The sequence below is a fragment of the Ascaphus truei genome, chromosome 9 (genome assembly GCF_040206685.1).
Source record: "Ascaphus truei isolate aAscTru1 chromosome 9, aAscTru1.hap1, whole genome shotgun sequence".
In the NCBI taxonomy this organism is placed as follows: Eukaryota; Metazoa; Chordata; class Amphibia; order Anura; family Ascaphidae; genus Ascaphus; species Ascaphus truei.
In genome coordinates this window covers 69646704-69663638 of record NC_134491.1, presented here as the reverse complement: position 1 = coordinate 69663638, position 16935 = coordinate 69646704, and the positions used below count along the sequence as shown (strand labels likewise).

General features: G+C 40.0%; 1 protein-coding gene across 2 annotated transcripts in view; it reads left to right on the top strand.

Annotated features, from left to right (window-relative positions):
* Window positions 1-16935, top strand: part of DENND2C (DENN domain containing 2C) — a 79960-nt gene that overhangs the window by 13216 nt on the left and 49809 nt on the right. The window contains exon 1 of one of the 2 annotated variants that reach the window (XM_075615339.1): window positions 16459-16683. The exons of the other annotated variant lie outside the window; for it this stretch is intronic. The gene's annotated coding sequence lies outside the window, so the exon portion shown is untranslated. Of the gene's footprint in view, window positions 1-16458; window positions 16684-16935 lie in introns of those variants that run through there. 2 annotated transcript variants of the gene reach the window in all.

Genomic DNA, 16935 nt, shown 5'->3' with positions numbered 1-16935 from the left:
TAAGCTTTGACCTGAATCACTAATGTGTGAAATATTCAACACTATCAAAATTTCCAGCAATGTTTGCTGCCAAAATAGTTTTTTGGCAGAGATAAAGGACAATTTTTATTCATTGGTTTCCCCTACTACAGTATGTAGACTTTCATTCATTTATACTCTGATGCACTCTTTCATTCATCTATCTATTCACCTGATGCAGATTCCCATCAATTTATTCCTTATCATTCATTCACCCAACGTGTGTGTGTGTGTATGTATATATATATATATATATGTAGAGGTATCAGTACCGTGTTAGCCGAGCTTCAATAATCAAAAAATAAATAGATGATACCGTTCTGTGGCTAACGAAATGCTTTTATTTGTGCGAGCTTTCGAGATACACTGATCTCTTCTTCCGGCGATGTTACAATGAATAAAGCAAAAGGTATACTTAAAAACAGTGGGTTGTAGTTTCCTGGCGATCTTGCGTAGGGCTCCAAGGTGTGGGTTATATGTGACCACCAAAGGTACCCTGTCGCTTGTCTCCTTCTGTTTGTATTCAAGGAGATCACTTCTTGGTATTCTGGTGGCTTTGTGAATTTGCTGGTCTACAATTCTGTGGTTATATCCACGGTTTATAAAGTCTAATCTCAAGGCTTTAATCCGCTGGTCTCTGTCTGCTGTGTAGGAGCATATCCGGTTGTATCGTATGGCTTGACTGTAGATGGTTGCATGTTTGGTGTGTGTCGGGTGGAAGCTGTTGTCCCTCAAATAGCTGGCTCTGTCTGTAGGTTTGCGGTATACAGAGGTCTGTAGTTGGTTGTTCTTTATAGTAATGGTGGTGTAAAACATACTGGACACCTAACAAGCTCCTATTGAACCCCCAAAATGACCACAACATATATATAAGCATATGAGTGTCACAGAGGAGTGCTACTGAGCATGGCAATATATACTTAAAACCAGAGACTGAACATAAAACACAGACAAAGCTCAGTTTTTAGCACATCCAGTGAGACTCATACACGGTACAGTGCCTAAATATATATGTATAAATATCTAATAAGTAAAATGGTCTTTTAGTTTGACATTTTTGGCCAAAATTGTTGTAAGCCCCTGAGCCAACGCCAAGGCAGACCACATATCAGGGGTCCCTAACGCTAATATAAATTCTTAATAACCTGTGTAATAACAGGAAGAATGATTTATAGTAAATCTGTCAATATTAGTTGCAAAGTTCTAAGTCTGACTGAAGCTTTTATTAACCTGTACATTACCAGGAAAAGCACTCTGTATTAGAGATGTCACAGCCAAACTGCAAGCAGGCGAGTTCCCCTGAGTGGAAGATGCTATGGAGTGAGCCCATAACCATTTAAATGTGGGAGGGGGTGAGCTTAAATTAGGAAGGAGGTTGCCACCCTCCAATCAGCCATGACTAGCTGGACAAGAATTTTAAAACATACTGGACACCTAACAAGCTCCTATTGAACCCCCAAAATGACCACAACATATATATAAGCATATGAGTGTCACAGAGGAGTGCTACTGAGCATGGCAATATATACTTAAAACCAGAGACAGAACATAAAACACAGACAAAGCTCAGTTTTTAGCACATCCAGTGAGACTCATACACGGTACAGTGCCTAAATATATATGTATAAATATCTACTGCTAATAATCTTAGCAGTGGCCTAAACAGAGATCGAAATTTTATGAGTCATTACTGACAGTAGTGAACTCTCGTCCCATAAGCGCTAAAGGCCATGTCTGTACATACTGTGCTATATGTATGCACACACAGCTGTCTCTCACACATACTAATACTCCTTGTTTTTCCATCCCTATACACCAATAGGGACCACTTAGTATTCACACACACTTTTCGTTGTGCTACAAACTCTCACATTTCCACACCCACCCACACCATTTATATCCACTCCCACTCCACACACACCTTGTGTAAAGCACTGTATATACTGTGGGCTCTCCATTCATTTTTATTCACACTGATACACATACACACTCTTTCTTCACTTGCTTTCAGTAACCATTTAACACCTCTAGCCATAAAACACATCCACACCGGGGGAAGGAACAGCACAGATAACATTCCAAGAGACACTGTTTTTAAGTATAACTTTTGCTTCATTCATTGTAACATCGCCGGAAGAAGAGATCAGTGTATCTCGAAAGCTCGCACAAATAAAAGCATTTCGTTAGCCACAGAACGGTATCATCTATTTATTTTTTTATTATATATATATAAATAAATAAATAAATATGCAAATGTAAATACAACTGTATGCTCATCTGCATGTCTTAGGCAGGTCTGCAACCCCGCCTTTCCCCATTATCACCCAGCACACAGCACTTCCACTGCAGCAAGGGAAATGACATGCAAATGAGCACACAGTGCCACTTTTTGCTTCAAAAACCATTTTTAACATGGTTCCCTATAGGCTTAAGCTTGCTGCATGGTCACAGCTTTGAGCACAGCCAGGGTTAAGGTGCATACCCAGAAAACCACCCACAGACAGCTGTTTCGACCTTAATGGGTCTCATCAGTGTGGGGTTGATTAACTGGGTATGCAAAGAAGCTAAAGGTCCCTGTCCATTGTTTACCAATGCAGACGTCTGCCTATCCATTTATTCATCTGATCCAGACTCCCAATTATAAATGAATTCTCCATTCACTCACCTATGTAGATTTTAATACAGCTATTTGTTCAGTACAAATAAACTTCAAACCATTCATTCACCAACGTTGACTCCTACCTATTTGTTCATTCACCCGATGCAGACTTCCAATTATTCATTCTTGCTCCATTGGTTAATTCACCTCCAAAGACTTTCAGACAGCCATTTGTTGAACCAAGATCGACTTGAAGCCATTCATTCACCGTATGTTCTTCTGTTCTCCTGATGTACACTGTCACATTTTTTATCGATTCAACTTCCAAACGTATGAACAGATGTCTTTCATCAACCTAAATTACATTATACTATAGTGCCTGATTATGTAATAAGGCATTTCTTAACTACTAATCCCAGCACCGTATATGTAAACAATAACATCGTTATGGGATAATCCTCCAGCCGCAAAGTACAGGCAATTAATACATCACTACTGTTATGTACTATTATTATTATTATTATAACTACTAGGGAGGTTGTCAGGGTAAGCAGACCTTTCCGGGAACAATCTGTGAAGAATTATTCATAGATATAACAGTAGGTATAGTGATTTGTAAACCTCAATGGTCTGTACTCCATCTGCGCCGTGTGGTTTTAAATTCTTTTCACACATTACATCTAAGGCCATGTCTGTGAAGTGGTGCAAAGGGGAGCTCTCAAATGATGTACAGACATATCAGCTCATCTAAAACCTTTTCCCTCACTCTCCCTTACCTGTGGCAAAAAAATTGTGTGTGTGCCAATCACGCGCATTTTAAGTGAAACTTTTTTGTGTTTTGTCACAGAAATTGTATTTGTAATGGTGATGTTTTTAATTAAAAATCAAAACACAATTTTAGTGCCAAATGCAATGAAGTTTGACTTAGAACTCGTATTTTAGCTATTTGCATTTCTAAATTTATAGTAACTGAATTCCTTGTGTGTGTGTCAATGTGTGTGTCAGTCAGTGTGTCAATCAGTGTATCAGTCAGTGTGTGTGTGTGTGTGTGTGTGTGTGTCAGTCAGTGAGTGAGCAGCCCGCACTCTCTCCCCTCGCCGGAGCTCTGGATACGGCTGTGTGTGTCCTACTGCAGCCATCACCCGGCGGAGGTATGGGGACATGGGGGATGGGGGGGGGGGGGTGCTCGGCGTGTCACTGTGGGGGAGAGGGGGTGTACGGGGCATCACGGGGGCGGGGAGGGTGTTCAGCGCATTACCGTGTGTGTGTTCGTCCAGCACTGACTCCTCCTGGTGGAAGCTGGTAACACTGACCGCCTCTTCTGCCAGGAGTGATGTCACTTCCGTCACCACTGACTTCCGTCTCCAGTCAACTGCATTCACGCCACTAAAGAAGTTTCACTTCAAAAACACACCTTCCTAATTAATCATTTCAATAACCTGAACTCCTGACCACTTCTCCCACACCCACGGCAGCTCTTACCAACCATCAAGGCCAGGCACTGTTGGGCAACATACCGATATGATACTAATATTGTAGTAGTAAAAAATTACGATATGTTGATACTGAATTTTTTATATTGTGATATTATTATCAGTCAGCCATGGATGTCATTAACATTTTAGGAGATAGAAGAAAAGATGAACTCACACGACTGTTAAGATCCAACTCAGGCGCATGTTCATCACAAACCAAGTGTGCACATTAATTAACATGACATGCAATTTAAAACCCATTAGACTCAAACAAGGCACAATTGTCAATGTAAACGGGATGTAAACGGGATGCCAGGACCCCTCTTCCCCAAAGAGGTGTCATTACTTTGTTTGCCAATTTCCTCTTAATCTCATCCCTCCCCCTATCTCCCATGTCCAGAAAAAGGGTCAGTAAGAGAGTTTTATTTATTTGAACATGTGATTAAAATAAAACATTGAATTTGTCATAACCACTTACATTGCACGTTTTCCGCAGCAGGGTTAACTTTTTCTATCCTATTCATTATATTGCCATGTATTCTAATGTCTGTTTTGTAAAGGGTTGTAAATCTTCTTGGTGCTATGAAACTGAAATATACCTACCTACATACAGATGTAGTAGCCATTATTGCTCCTGCTAACGCGTTGCAGCGGAACACACACAATGCACCAGCAGGAGCAACTGCACTTATGCATGTAAATGCATTAATCGCTTACAAAAAAGGGGATGGGGATAATGTGAAAAATGGGTGGGGCTAACACACCAGTGAGTTCAGTAATGTCTGCTACATTTGTACAAAGCACCCTCACTTTTCTGTGAACCTAATGGATTTGGAGTAAATCTCACTCATGTTTAGCATCAACGTCTCATTGACTTCAACCGAATTTCAAAATGAAACAAATGAATAACTTCCCTTTAAAATGCCATCTTTTTGGGGTCAGGAACCTCTTCATCTCACCGATTTTGTCTGGAAGTTTGTCATCTCTGGATGTATAGTTTACATCTTAAAACTTAGCAGTTAAGACTAAAGGACAGCAACATGTACATCGTAATTAAAGGAGAAAAAGGGGTATGGAAAGATAATGTGTACTTGATTCATATTTAGCTGACTGGGTAGAGTAGGTCATTTTACTGTAGCACCTTAAAAGAATAAAACTGCTACTAAAACAGACCAATTTACAGTTTAATCATTCTTAAAAATCCAGGATTTTGCAAGCTCTCCTATTAAAATTTGCCCTCCATTCATTCAATGACGCCACAACATGTGAATAGCGATGTTTGCATCATCCTGCAAGTACCAAGCTTTGTCATCTTACTGGGACTTTCCAGCAGATCATTCAGTTCCCCCGTGAAATGTTTGCTGTTCAAACTGCTTTTCATAACAGTATCTCTGCAAGTCAGCCGTAATGTAGCCGGGCATCACGAATGTGGGTGGTGCATCGATTCCGTAACACAGCTCTTCCCTTGCCAAAGGGGAAGGTGTTACGGTTTTCAGTTCATCACTCTTGGTTTGTTACAGGCCTCGGGGGAGGGAAGGAACAGAAGAATGTAATTGGCATAGCCAAGAGCTCACGTGAGAAGTGACGGCACAAGAGCATCATGATACAAGACATCAAGTCAGGGATTTTTTTAACATGCTTTTTGCATCTTGGTTGGTTGTACAAAATAAAAATGGAATCTGCTTGAGTGGTTTAAACATGTAGGGGTAATGTGTCGGATTTAATTAATTAGCATGGTGGTGAACATCTTTGGACTGTATTTTAGAAATATTTAACTGTTAAGACACCCTTCTGATATTCCCTGAATATCACAACGGCTGGCACTCCTGGGCCCATAAATGTCATACTAAATGTGCTTATTTTCAATGGGTTGGCCCATCTCCCGTTAAATTATCAGCAGCCTTGGCTGCAATCCATGTGATCACTACCAAATAAATCACATGGTCACATACTGCACAGCATTCAGATGCTGCTGAACTTCCTAGCAGGTTAAGGGTTATTGAAGTTGAAAAGTTTTTGTTTTTTTAATGTTTGACCCACTAAGGTAAACTACCCCATCATTCTGCTGGTTAATTGACACCTTGTTATTTTACCAGAAATCATTTATGCTGCATCTGGGAAGCATTTGGCTTCAAGTATCACCTGTATGCAAATGACACACCACTGTCTCTAGCAACACTAAACATCACATCTGCAGAAAAGTACAGTTCTAGGTCTCCAATTGTCTCACAGCAATCTCCTTCTGGTTGGTAGCTAGACGCCTCAAACTCAAATGTCAAAGACTGAGCTCATAATCCCACCTAAATCTAATCCCATTGTGCCCTTTACCAACATAATTCCTCCATTTCTCCAACCTGGTGAAAATATAAGTGCAGTATAGCGCTCGTGCAAACAATAATACAATGATAAAAAACCTGTGATACAAAGTCCAAAAAGGTAGTCCTGGAGCTGCCCAAAAGGTTAATCTGGTATCTCCCAACCAGATGTAGAGTTGTGGAAGGAAAACCTCCTGTGGCGCTGAGGTATGAATAGGGATAAGATTTTGGATAAAAGTTCTTCTCGTGGGCTATTACCTCAGAAAAGGAAGACAAAAGTGCAAAAAACACTACAATAGTGTATTACCCAGGGACAATAGTGTAAAGAGAGCAATTTAATATAAATCAATTGGTTTTGAACAAATTATAAAACAATTAAATCAAACATGATTTATGCAATGTAAAAACTTTCACGTGCTAGTGCACTTGGAAGATGAAACTTGCTCCGCCTTGGTAAAAATTGAAATCCTACTCACCAAAGGTGACTAGGACATGCGCATGGTTTTAGGGTCTTTACATCAGGTACACCGCTCGCCGTGGGGTGAAAAAACAGTTTTTTTGGCATCGCAGGGACACCGTAGCAGTGAGATCCAGGCGGTGACGTCAGCAGTGGAGCCGATCGACCAAACTCTGGCAGTAAGGAGACTGCGAGTATAGAAGGCGATCATCCCCCAGTAACTGGCATATTTCACCCCACAGCGAGCGGTGTACCTGATGTAAAGACCCTAAAACCATGCGCATGTCCGAGTCACCTTTGGTGAGTAGGATTTCAATTTTTACCAAGGCGGAGCAAGTTTCATCTTCCAAGTGCACTAGCACGTGAAAGTTTTTACATTGCATAAATCATGTTTGATTTAATTGTTTTATAATTTGTTCAAAACCAATTGTTTTATATTAAATTGCTCTCTTTACACTATTGTCCCTGGGTAATACACTATTGTAGTGTTTTTTGCACTTTTGTCTTCCTTTTCTGAGGTAATAGCCCACGAGAAGAACTTTTATCCAAAATCCTATCCCTATTCATACCTCAGTGCCACAGGAGGTTTTCTTTCCACATTTCTCCAACCTGTTGTTCATGTATCATATTTGACTCTTCTCTTATGTTCTCCATAGCATTACTACTAAAATATTAATGCACCTGAACTACTTCAACCGTATCTTCACTGGCCTCCTTGACTTGCAGCTTTATAACCTTTAAACTATTCAAAATGCTACTTCACGTATAACTTTCCTCTTATTCAGGCACTACCTCTCTCCTTCTGAAACTCTCTGTTGGCGCTATAAAATGATACATTCACTACAAAATTCTTATTTTCTTCTAGGTTCTTCAATCCTTTGCCATCTCCTTTTCTCTCAGGTATAATTTACCCCTACTAATTCTCTAAACTCTTTGCAGGCCTGTCTTCTCTCGTGCCTACAACACTTCTCACATGTTGCACTCTACCTCACTTCAAACCCCATCATAAAACTCACCTGTTCAACAAAGCATTTAAATAGTGCTGCATGACCCCTACTCACTTTATTACAGTGTGCTCTACCCCTACTCTAACCAATGCACTCAAATTTACTCCTGTGGTTTTGATTAGTCTCCCCAAATGCCAATTAGATTGTATACTGTTCGGGGCAGGGGCTAATTTCTATGAGTATTACATGTATTCCTTCATGCACTCATTCAATCTGTATTATTCTATTCCCTGTATTGTAATTGTAATGCAATATTTGTAAAAAATTGTAAGTACTCCACACCTAGTACATAAAAATGTACATACAGTACGTACATCTCCCTCATTATCCAAAGATAATAAATACAACAGTCTACTATAATTTCAAGATTCTGACAAGCCTTCATATTTTGTTTGGAAAGGAATGTTTGAATCAACGTAGGTTGTCAATGTTTACTAATGATAGAACCTGATGGATCTAGAATACTCCTTTTCTGAAATGTTCTGTTACCATAAACACACGTGTCCAGATTTAGTCATATTCATTCCTGTGAGCAGATGGAGTGAGTGGTGTGCATGGAATATAAAAGTAAGGATGCTGAGTAAACCAGTGTCACGTTTAGCTGTGAACGCCGCACATGTTCTGATGTACAATTAGAAGAATGCAGAATCCCCCGGGTCACTTAGGTACTGAACATATTCTCTTCAATGTGAGAGCGAGGAAACAAATGTTGATATATAAACACTGTGAAATATTTGCAGTTGCACCACACATGTCCATGTGTGTATACAGGTGACAGAACCGGAAACATCATTAGAAACCAAAATGTGCGATAGGGACTAGTAACTCCAGACCTGTCAACACAGATTGACTGACTGATTTGCAGTCAGTCTCACTGATTTTTATCATTACTTGTTTCCTAGACTTTAAAGGGGCCGTTCAACTAAGTGGGTCAAAATAAATAAACTTAGTGTCATCGGCTTCCTTAGAAATAATCAATCACACCTCTATCTTGTAAAATAATAATATGCATCTTGTTGGGAACACTGGATTCAAGTAAATCCACTACTTATGTTTATCTGACTAATGATGGCTTGATAATTACTTTAAAAACAAAAAAATAAAGCTAAGATTGAAAATGTTGATGACTGGAAAGCAATCTTATCATCAAAAGACTTTAGATAAAGATTGTAAAAATGCTCCCCAGCTTTGGTTTACCATTGAAATATTACAAGTTTAAAATACTTATTCCTTTCTGATTTTTTTTTTTTAAGGTGTCAATCCTCTTCATTTAACTTCTTAAACATGCCACTTTCTTTAATTAATTTTCATCCTAGGAGGGACTGTCCATTTTATTTTGATAAAAATTAGCACTTTTCCATTAAAATGCCATGTTCTTGGGCACATTAACCCCTAAATCTCAAAGATTTTAGTCTTTTGACATTATAGAGAATATAAGGGAATAACGTCCCAAAATACCCCAATGTGGATTCAAACCAGTCTTTGAATGGTAAGGTGCTTGTCACACTTCAAAATACATACTGTATGAAAAACAAAGAAGAGACAGCACTCTATCCCAGATGAATGTAGCATTCACAATGTGTAGAAGAAAAGCTTGATTCACTTCAAGTAGCACACATGGATAGTGATGAAAAAGTTGCCTTTATTGAAAAAATACATACATTCAATATGTCTTTCATAAGTTTTTTGATGTTAACATCTCTATATCTCATTACTTTGACTGTAAGGGCTAGATCAACAAAGCATTGTTAATTCAGGGCAAATAACGGGAAGTTACCTAAAGCTACAACAGAATGGCTGAAAAAGAAAAGAATCAAGGTATTGCAATGGCCCAGTCAAAGTCCAGACCTCAACCCGATTGAAATGCTGTGGCTGGACCTTAAGAGAGCTGTGCATAAACAAATACCCACAAACCTCAATGAACTAAAGCAACGTTGTAAAGAAGAGTGGCCCAAAATTCCTCCACAACGATGCAAGAGACTGATAAAGTCATACAGAAAACCATTACTTCAAGTTATTGCTGCTAAAGGTGGTTCTACAAGCTATTGAATCATAAGGTATTCTAAGTTTTTCACACATGGCTTCTCCATGTAATATGTCATGTGCTGTTGTTCATCTGAGGTTGTATTTACCTAATTTTAAGACCTGCTAAGGAACAGATGATTGTTATTATGTCCTGATATGTAAAACCATAGAATTCAAAGAGGGTGTACTTTCTTTTTCACACAACCTGAATATAGTGCAGCCAAAACAATCAGTGCAGCACAAAAGCAAAAGTTTCTTGTGGCCAAGTCACATGCAGGAAATGTGCTGCACTTTCATTGGCTGGCTACATGCTGCTTTGGGATTGGTTGTTGTACTTTTGGCCTCTCATTGGTCAGAGCAGGCTCTGCGCTCAAAAATCAAACTGAAGTGTCTCCCCAAGCACCAAGTTTGGGAGAGCTTACGTGCCCGCTCGCGCCGCTGGAGCAGGGATGTCAGAATTCAGATTGCAAGAAGGAACCTCGGCAAGCACCGCACGCACAGCGATAGCGTGGCCGCAGCCTTAGAAATGCTACAATATGCATCTATTACTCAAGTTTCATCCCATTATCTGGGGAAAATGGCAGCCATCTTTATTTCACTCAAACGTTTGTGATTGGGGAGGCTGATATTTCCAGATTGGAATGTATTAAAAACAAAACTAAAAGTCAAATATCATATGGCACAATATCAGAGCACAAGGAACTCATGTTAAATGGCTATAAAGGACCAAACTTATTTATAGTTGTTTTCTTAGCTGTTTTTCTTAATCTTATTTTAATTTCTAGTAAACATGGCCCAAAACCTGCAGTACAGTGTCCACATGGCAACTCGTGCTGTTAATCTCACTCCACCAGGCAGCACAGAGCTGTTTCCACAAAGATAATGAAGGCTCTTACCAGAGGAAAATGTCTTGTCATAATCTTCTCAGATAAGGTTCTCTGAGGTCTAATAATGTCACTAATGTAAGAGAGAGAGGGGCTCAACTGCCATAATAAGGTACGTTTTGGGCTCATGTTTTGAAAATGAAATGCAGTGAGCTTGGAAAAAACTAGAGAGGTGAAAACAGACGTCCTACGGTGCAGTATTATAAAGAAATCTTTCAAAAATAAACATGCCGGGAGAACCACCACTTTGCCACTGAAAAGCAGTGCCGCTAATTTGTAGAAAGTAATGGAACTGATTCTATATCTGCTGAAACAAAGAAGACGAAGCGATGTTCCAGAGCGTGAAACGCGTTGAGGGGGAGATGGAGGTGTAGCCTTGTGTGTGTGATGTCGGATTAAAGTTTTTTCTTTCAAAACCGGAAGTTGCCTGGATCTTTGCCACTTGCAGTAGCGCCGGATTCCTCTCTCTATCTATTGAAACAACGATCAGGCTGTTTTCGGACAAAATTCACCATTAACTTCAATGGGTTATTTCCTCCCAAAACTAACAAATTGGCAGCTTTGGCTAAGCCCCTAAGCCTGGAAAATACAGAGGACTTATATCCTCGGTAAATTACTTCCTCTGTCAATGGGCCTTATTCAGTATGCTCCGAAGTGGCTGATTGCACTTGGTCAATGGAAGTGTTTGGCTGAAAGCGGTGCAATGGTGTGATCCACAGCATATTGAAGCATCCTATGTTGTTTTTCCATATTTCCTGTTCATCTGAAGTTCCCTTCTATGGCCCACTGCCACAGCCTGTTAGAGGTTCAGATAATCACCATTTTTACATCGATCCTAGTATATACACTCCTGTCTTCATTATATATTCCCATGCACACTATACTTAAGCATGATAATGTAAAAAAACAGTGATTCATAATCTTCTAACAATGATCACAATTGAAATGGCTGTATGCTTCATTTTTAATGCGTTAATGAGTTTTATATGTCTAGACATGATGGCTCATTGGAATATGCAAGGTTCAAACTCTCTTTTGGTGCATGGTAACTATGGGAAAAGTTTAGATCGGGATATAGGACCTATTCATTCTATGGGCCTTATTCTATAAAGTGCGACAGCTCTGATTTGGTGCTACTTCACGGAAAGCCCCATTTACTTCAATAGAGCTTTCCATGCCATAGCGCCGAATTGGATCGTAAGGCTAGGTCCCCAGTACATGCTGCAGCGTGTGCTATGGCGTGCGCTGCAGGAACAAAAACCGCCCCTCAATGGGGCTGGGCCCACTAGCTGCCTTGGTGCGCAATTTGCCGCCGCATTGCTCGAATAGAACTGGTGACGGAGCACTGGCCATGCCTCTGGCAGTTCAGCCAATGAGGGCGAACCAGCCTGGTGACATCATAGCCGCACACCCGTCACACCTCCCCATCGCAATCTCCTGCAGCTCAGCCACAGCCAGGAGATATTTCCCTCCAAGACATTGGAGCGACATGCACCCGAGGCAGGATACCATTGTTTTTGTGAGCGCATCTTCTTTGATATATCTCTACAAATGAACGGTTTAACCATTTAAATTGGTAGCAGAGATGTGACGCACTGCAGCTGCATGTATCTATGTCGGTGTGATTCTTACATGCGATGTAGAAAGGAGATGTAGCGGTTGGAAGGTGGGAAGAAGAGTTATTTTTAGTACCTCGGCGAGAGAGGACACACATTTCAGTTGTTGTTATGACCCAGTTTCACTAATGTATCTGCAACATTAGCATATCCCAGCTGTATACCCGAGGCAACATATGGTTTCAAGGTGCAGTGCCACCCAGCATCAACTTTAATATAAACACATCATATGAAAGTGTTTATACTTGTCTGCTCTATCTTCAAAATCAATATCAAAAGCAGCTGCCTTTAAAAAAAAAAAAAAAAAAGAGCATTGCTGTAGCAAGCCCCCCAAAATCAAGTATTGAATCTAAACCGGAGGAGCCCTGAAGTTGACCCGAGGCACTCATAGCTCTGGAGATCCCCCAATTGTGAGTTATATTTTTTTTTTTTACTTTGGCCAGTACTTGCAAGAAAAAACAAAGATGGCTGTTTGGTCATCCAATCGGACGCTGCAATGTCACCTCAAGATGATGTAAAGCCTTTCTAATGGTCGCCATATCTCAGGCATTGGGGTGTCCCCGTAACTTGGAGTGCTGCGGTTCAGCTTCACGGGACTCTTTGTTTCAAATAAAAAACAGTTACATATAGATCAGGCTAAGTCTATTCTTATGGGTTTTCCGTTCCATTTTCAGAGGCTGAAAAAAAAAAACTTTCTCTGTTGCTTTTCTTTTATGCAGTTGATTTTTTTTTTTATCAAAAGAGGAAGGAAAATCGCTTTTTAAAGAAAAATAAACACGTTCAGTGGTTTACTTTGGTTATTTATAGAATGCAGGCAGGGAAATTTTATTTATTTATTTATAAAAATGTTTTACCAGGAAGTAATATATTGAGAGTTACCTCTCGTTTTCAAGTATGTCCTGGGCATAGAGTAAGATGACAAATAATACATGGTTACAAATACAGTTACATAAGTACAGATAATATATTTTATAGCCGTATGTAACAGTTACAGACCAAATTAAAATGTGAGACAGCTTTAGTTTTTAAAGAACTTAGACTGGTGGTGGCTGTGAGAGTCTCCGGTAGATTGTTCCAGTTTTGGGGTGCATGGTAAGAGAAGGAATAGCAATTATATAAGCAAAACAGGATTACAATGCCAGCTAGGCTTGCCAGGTGTCCAGTATTGAACCAGACTGTCCAGTATTTGGGACATGTATGTGTATACCGGTATTACCTCTCTAGACACAGTGACCTGACCAACTTGGGGGGCCGCGAGATTTCCCAGAGTGGGGAAAGAGCAGGGCTTGCGCTAGGGGGCTGGGCAGCTTCCTCCATCCTGATTGGCTGCTGCTGGGTAATGCAGCCAATCAGGAGGAGGCATCAGGAGCCTGGGAGTGGAGACAAAGAGGGAAGTAAACAGAATGTAGAGGTGAGAGGGGTGTGTGTGTCTCGAGCATGTCACACCTTTCACCATTGTGTCCAGTATTTGTGGAGAAGCCACCTGACAACCCTAATGCCAGCAATCAGGGTCGCAATCAGAGTTCCCAGGGCCCAGGACTAGAGTTATGACAGCCCCTCTATTTCCCTCCATCTTGCCATATTTTTTCTCCCCCGTCTAACTTTTAACTTTCTTCCCCCATACATGTATTTCTCCCCCCTGCTTCTCACTCCTTCTCCCTTCCTCACCCCATCGCTCCTCTCACTCTCCCCCTGTCAATTACCCCACTCTCTCAATCCCCCCCTACTCACACTCATTCCCTCCCCCTCACACAAACCCTCCATGAAATACATACCAAAATAACCCACCCCTCCAAATACATACAAGAATTCTTACCCCCCAAATATATATAACCCCCCAAATACATATAAAAAAACAAATCCATATAATCCCTCCAAAATCCATATAAACCCCCCCAAATCCATAAACAAAACCCAAAATATATACCCCTCATACATATAAAAAAAAACATAAAACATATTAAAAAGTATATATATATAAAGGGAGCGGCTCAGTGAGTAAAGACACTGACTGGCACTGAGTTTGAAGCAGTGGAGCCTGGTTCGATTCCCGGTGTCGGCTCCTTGTGACCTTGGGCAAGTCACTTTATCTCCATGTGCCGCAGGCATCAAACACATAGATTGTAAGCGCTACGGGGCAGGGACCTGTCTCTGTAAAGCGCAGCGCAATACAAGAACATATATAAACCAATACATATAACCCCCTCCCACCCCCCAAGAGTTTTTTAGTTCTATTTTACCATGAGAAACACTTAGATGTACTTGTAGATTGTAAGCTCATTGGAGCAGAGAACCCTCCACCTATGGACTGAAGGTGGAGCTTAGTGGTAAGAAAACACTGCCTTTGAAGTGGATGAATCCACTGTCAGCTCTTCTTGGGACCTTGGACAGGTCACGTTATCTCCCTGGGCCTAAATCATCAATATTAGATTATAAGCTCTTCTAGACACGGACTTTATGTGCCTGCAAAGTGTGAAATCGCATGTTGCACAATGTCAGTCTTACATAAGATAAAACATTATTATATTATAAATATTAACGCTGTATATTTTTGATAAAATATTTTAAAATATGTTGTGTGTGTGTGTGTGTGTGTGTATCAGCTGCCTTTAACCTATAACACAGTCTTTAGTTCAGTTTGCTCTAGGATGGCAAATCCTATAAGTGACACATTAAAGCAGTAATCACCCTATATCCCATTTTCACTATTGACTTTTTTTACAGACTGAGAAGCGAGGTGCTCTGGTGTAACATTAGGAAAAGGAGTCCTTGCCCCGAAGAGCTTACAGTCTATGAGTTTATTAGGGAGAACTTACAGAGACTTGGGAGCATAAGTGTAAATATGTCATCAACCGAGGTTCCCAAGAGCTACGAACACTGGGGTCCAGCTCCAGAAGACCCCCAGTCCGAATTCTGTAAGAATGTAAAATAAATAAACTGGCAGGGGGTGGTTGCTGCTTTAAAATGGCATCAAATTCTGTCTCTACATCATTTCTTTCAGTTTAGTTTACTTTAGTTAATGGTGCATACAAATCTTTGTTAGCTAGGAAAGTTGTTTACACGCCACTTTATATCTGGCAATAAAACGGTAGTCACTAGACAATTGCCTTAAATTTTTTCATAATCAATTATTTTCTTATATAGCACTGATAAAGTAACTTGCCCAAGGTCACAAGCAGACACTGTCTTTGAAGTGAGTGAACCCAGATCGAATCCCACCAAGTTATTCCTCCGGCCTATTTCTTCCATTTGATTCGGCCTAAGGCAGAAGATTCAATATAATTAGACCCAATTTATATATGGACAGTATTATGCACTTTATACTATTTTTATTTTTCTCCCTATTTGTATTATTTCATATATTATCTGTGTGTGCATGGAGAGAGACTGTAAATTAAAATATAGGATAAATATCTGTTGTGTAAATTTAGCATAGTTTAAACTCTATTGACATACCGGTATGTCTTTTTTTTCAACCTCATCTACTTTATAACTATGTAATATATATAATTGCCAATTAATTCCAGGTCACCATAACGATCCAGCTGTCGACAGTGCCTACTCTATGAGTTTAACTCATATCATGTTAGTATCTTGCTTCCTGAGATTGTCCTGCTCTTTATTTATTTTTTTTAAGTTAGTTTTTGTGTCAAAAATCCTGGTTTTCTTAATGCAAAACATCTGAGGCTCTGGTGAGTTATATAGCATGTTCTTGTATCATTCATTTTGACCTACTATGCACAACGTTTCAAAAGCCTGCATCTCCTGAACAGAAAGGCAGATTTAAAAACTAAAAAAAAAAGCTCTTACTCAGCATCATTGTACATTTATTTCCCAGATGGGAGGATGAATCCAGAAAATAAATAATCAGAACCATACTCCTCATGTCTCTATATTACAGTAGGTTTAGTTTCCAGCTGGGGGGAGGGTAGAGTTGTAGAAAAGGATATCCAACTTCTTGTTACATGCTTCCTCTCCCTGACACAGCTGCAAATACACAGATATGTCACTCCACCCAACCCATTTCACAAACGTGTCTCTGCACATACACCAGCTCCCTCTGACTAATGAGCCAGTCTAACATTGTTCTCAGTGGGCTGTTTACACTGATCTGAATTAATTAGCGTGTCATAGGACATTCCTCTGGTCTATTGTGGATCCATTCAAACCAACAGCAGGGAGCAATCAGACTGAAACACTGAGAAACACTCAGCAGTCGAGTTTATTTGCGTTCAATGTGGATTTTATCCTGATTCTGGTTTATCATCCCAAAGACTCTTCTCTTTCGTAAGTGACATTTGTCTATTCTGTTTTAAATTGTTCATGTGGTTTTTGGCAACTGTGTTGCATTCACTTGCAATCGTGCAAAAAGAGGGTAGTACTTCAAAAGAAGACTGTATGATGTTTTTCTTATTATTTTGAACTAACTGCAGAAACCAATATTGACACATCCAGGAGATTTTTGGGTATCTTTGTTAAAGATTACTTTCCATATAGTAATTATTAGGAATGAGTCTGGAATACCAATTGGGAGTGGAT